A 4,639-nucleotide genomic window follows, 5' to 3' on the forward strand; every position below is an offset into this window, starting at 1 on the left:
TCTGAGCTCCGGAGAGGAAACACGTCTCTCTCCATCACGCGTCTTGTGTGCGGAACCACACACACACACACACACACACACACACACACACACACACACACACACACACACACACACACACACACAGGATTATCAGTCCTTCTCCATCCAGGATTCTTCTTCTATTCTAATTTTTTTTTCTTTAATTCTTATTTTTTGGGGTCATGGCGTTTGTTTGGAAACTAAAATAAACAAAGATGAGTCACCGACACCATCCACGTGCTCTCTGTGGTCTTCACATGCGGGACAAGGTCCGGTAAGCTGCGCAATCCTCTCCTCCACCTCCTCCATCACCTCCTCCATCACCTTCTGGAGGCTCTCCGTGCGTAATTACGCGTCTGGATGACTGACCGATAGACAGACAGAGAGAGAGAGAAGAGAGAGGCTGGATACAAACAGCAGCCAGGCTTCCAGGCAGAGACAGCCAGACCTCCTCCACCTCCTCCATCACCTCCTCCATGCAGGATGCCCGGAGAGCGCCGGGGAGTCCTGGTCCAGCTCAGCCCGAGTCCATGACGCGCTGGGCGGCCTCGTCATGCGTCTCCTGCCCGAGCCAAGTGCTCAGTCCCTCCGGCTCCTGTTCCTCTTTGTCTTCGTGATGGGGGTGACCCCGTCCCCGGCTCTCACTGCAGGCTGCCCGGACAGGTGTGTGTGCGACGACCAGCTGGTGGTCCAGTGCGCCGGGCAGGAGCTCACCTTGTTCCCCAACGACCTGCCTCCTGGCCACCAGGCAGCTCATCATCTCCAACAACCGCATCGGAGACCTTCCTGCTCTGCAGCTCAACTACCTGTCCGACCTGGTGTACCTGGACTGCAGCAACAACTCCTTGACTGAGATCTCAGAGTCCACCTTGGGAATCTGAGGAAGCTGGCCTACCTGGACCTGTCCTTCAACACCCTGCTGCAGATAGAGGACCGGACCTTCGGGCCTCTGGCGTCCCTGGTGATGCTGCGGCTGACGGACAACCCTGGCCTCGGGGAGGTCCACCCGGACGCCTTCTCGGAGAACATGGCTCTGCAGGTTCTGGATGTGAGCAGGAACAACCTGACGGCTCTGAACATCAGCAGCCTGATCGCCCTGCCGGCCCTGCGGTCTCTGGGGCTCAGTGGGAACCCGTGGAGCTGCGACTGTGACACTGAGGACCTCTGTCTGTGGGTGCAGATAGAGGGCTTCAAGTTCCAAGGTGAGGATGGAGGAAGACACACACACACACACACACACACACACACACACACACACACACACACACACACACACACACACACACACACACACACACACACACACACACACACACACACACACTTAGCTGTCATAAAATAAGATGATATACAGTACCAGTCAAAAGTTTGGACACACCTTCTCATTCAATGGTTTTTTCTTTATTTTTATTTTTTTCTACATTGTAGATTAATATTGAAGACATCCAAACTATGAAGGAACACATATGGAATTAAGATCATAAGATAAGATCATAAGATAATCCTTTATTAGTCCCGCAGCGGGGACATTTACTAAATTTAGTGCAAACAAGAGACATAGTAGAATGATTAAATAATATAAGGGGAATACATTTACAGGATTACAGCAGCATAGATTTAGTGCAAACAAGGTACATAGTAGATAAAAGAAAACAGGTATTTTAAATACAGTACTAGTCAAAAGTTTGGACACACCTTCTCATTCAATAGTTTTTCTTTATTTTTATTACATTGTAGATTAATATTGAAGACATCAAACTATGAAGGAACACATATGGAATTATGTGGTAAACAAACAAATGCTCAACAAACCAGAATATGTTTTATATTTTACATTCTTCAAAGTAGTTGAATGAGGAATCTAAAATATAAAACACATGTTTCACATGTTAAATTGTTTTTTTAAATGATTTACAGCACCAGTCAAAAGTTTGGACACACCTTCTCATTCAACTGCTTTGAAGAATGTTTATGGTTTTGGTTGTGGTATTTCTTTTAAACACATTAAATCCATACTCTACTTATATGTATCTTTATTATCTGCAGTACGCCTTTATGACTTCCTGACAACCTCAGAGAGGAAAGACAAGTCTTATTGGGCTATATGTATTGACAGAAGAATAAATGCAATAACCTCCCAAAATACTATTTTATTTCATGAAATCCAGTGAATAAAACACTTGTTAACTGTGATCAATTCCTATTTACTGAATTCTGTATAAATCAATTCTACATACAGTACCAGTCAAAAGTTTGGACACACCTTCTCATTCAACTACTTTGAAGAATGTAAAATATAAAACATATTCTGGTTTGTTGAGCATTTGTTTGTTTACCACATAATTCCATATGTGTTCCTTCATAGTTTGGATGTCTTCAATATTAATCTACAATGTAGAAAAAAATAAAGAAAAACTATTGAATGAGAAGGTGTGTCCAAACTTTTGACTGGTACTGTATGTTATAGTGCAAACAAGAGACATAGTAAAAGGAAAACAAGATAAAAAAAAAACAAGTATTATAAATAAGCAATAAAAACAGTAAAGAATCCACAATAACTGAAGTTTTATATATACAGACAGAAAACCATTATAACTATAATTGTAGGCTATGATTGAAAATGTGTGGTGTTTATTTTGCATTTAGTAATTTATTTGATGTCACACAAAAAAACGTTATGTTCACATGTTAAATAGTTTTTTTAAATGATATACAGTACCAGTCTAAAGTCTGGACACACCTTCTCATTCAACTACTTTGAAGAATGTAAAATATAAAACATATTCTGGTTTGTTGAGCATTTGTTTGTTTACCACATAATTCCATATGTGTTCCTTCATAGTTTGGATGTCTTCAATATTAATCTACAATGTAGAAAAAAATAAAAATAAAGAAAAACCATTGAATGAGAAGGTGTGTCCAAACTTTTGTCTGGTACTGTGGTTTTGTATTTGACCTTTAAAGACTTTTGTCAGTGGCAAAACAAACATCCCAAAATGTTGCCTGTAAGCCGAGGCCTGGTCCTGTTCAGGTGGTCTCTTGTCAGTTTGGCTCTGGAAGCGGGATCCTCTCTCTGGCCAGCAAAAACAAAACGGTTCCTCTGCTCCGACTAAAGGAGCCAAAGTCTCTCCAAGGTCTCTTCATTTGTTATTGTCACAGCAGCTCATTTTAGATAATTCGTTTGTGGGCACCTGATCAACTTAGTCCCCAGAGATGGAGGGGCCACTAAAGGCTCTCCCCCTTTAGTTTGTAGATATGTATTTACACCCCCGTTTTTTAACGTCGCACTCCCACACACACACACACACACACACACACACACAGACGCACACACACACACTGGGACTCCAGTTCTAATGGTTTGACCTCAGAGACAGAGCAATCTGATGTTTTCAGTCCGCCCTTCACGCCTCAATAATGTGTCTCGATTCAGTACACTTGTGTTATTTTGAAGCAGCCACCTTAGCCTTCGGTTTCTTAAACAGGAGGATGATGCTTTACTGGTAATTGTTAATTTGAGCTCGGTCCTATAAGAAGGTGAACTGGTCTCGAACATCCCATTGATGTGTGCGCTGAGCCGTGTTGCCTCTCAGGGCCCTGAAGGCAGAGATAATGCTGAGAGGATGATTGTGTCCTTTTTACCTGTTTTTTACTTCTTTTCCTGGCTAGCCTCTCCTATTTGCACACTTGTACACACACACACACACACACACACACACACACACACACACACACACACACACACACACACACACACACACACACACGGCATGCGCCTTTCGTACGCTTTGGCCCCTTCAGTCCAGATGGTTAATGATGGTGCTCAAAAGCTGGACTCCTCTGCTCCCGTTAAGGACAGCGTGTTCGATGTGTGTGTGTGTGTGTGTGTGTGTGTGTGTGTGTGTGTGTGTGTGTGTGTGTGTGTGTGTGTGTGTGTGTGTGTGTGTGTGTGTGTGTGTGCTGGTGACTCACTCCAGTCAAGTATGTGTGAGTCAGTGTGTGATCTGGAGGTAAGGGGGGGACCTAAGGTCGAGGCTTGTGGGAAACAGGAATGAGATTACTGTTCGGAGACGAGGAGCTTAAGAGGCCACTTGAAGACAGCAGCTCCCCAAAGTTGTTATCCACCTTAACTTTCACACACACACACACACACACACACACACACACACACACACACACACACACTGAAGTACACTCAAGAACTGGAACACACGCACACACATTCACTGTACGCACTCTGCTCTGTTGTTCATCCCAGCAAAAAGCCCAGATACTTACACTGCAATTACAAACATTTCTGCAAAAAGGAAAATGTTCTGAAGGTAAAAGGCTCCTTTGGTAGGCGCAATATTTGCTTACGGCCATACCACCCTTGAACACGCCCCGATCTCGTCTGATCTCGAAGCTACAGGGTCGGGCCTGGTCAGTACTTGGATGGGAGACCGCCTGGGAATACCAGGTGCTGTAAGCTTTTTTCACTCTCTTTACAAAAAGCAGATGGCGCTGCTGCTTTTTCAGTGGACACCGACAGGGTGGGAAGGAAATAGCTAGATCATGACTTGCCGGTATAGAAATGACAAAAATCCAGTTAAATGATGGCTTTCGTCATTCCTAAGCT

The 4,639-nt window shown here is 43.9% G+C and overlaps 2 pseudogenes; both read left to right on the top strand.

The window, feature by feature from the left end:
• The first annotated feature begins 574 nt into the window (after nt 1–574).
• Nucleotides 575–4,639, top strand: part of LOC129094769 (leucine-rich repeat-containing protein 52-like) — a 6,004-nt pseudogene continuing 1,939 nt past the window's right edge.
• Nucleotides 4,375–4,492, top strand: LOC129095187 (5S ribosomal RNA; annotated as a pseudogene).

Source organism: Anoplopoma fimbria, chromosome 8 (assembly GCF_027596085.1).
Source record: "Anoplopoma fimbria isolate UVic2021 breed Golden Eagle Sablefish chromosome 8, Afim_UVic_2022, whole genome shotgun sequence".
NCBI lineage: Eukaryota > Metazoa > Chordata > Actinopteri > Perciformes > Anoplopomatidae > Anoplopoma > Anoplopoma fimbria.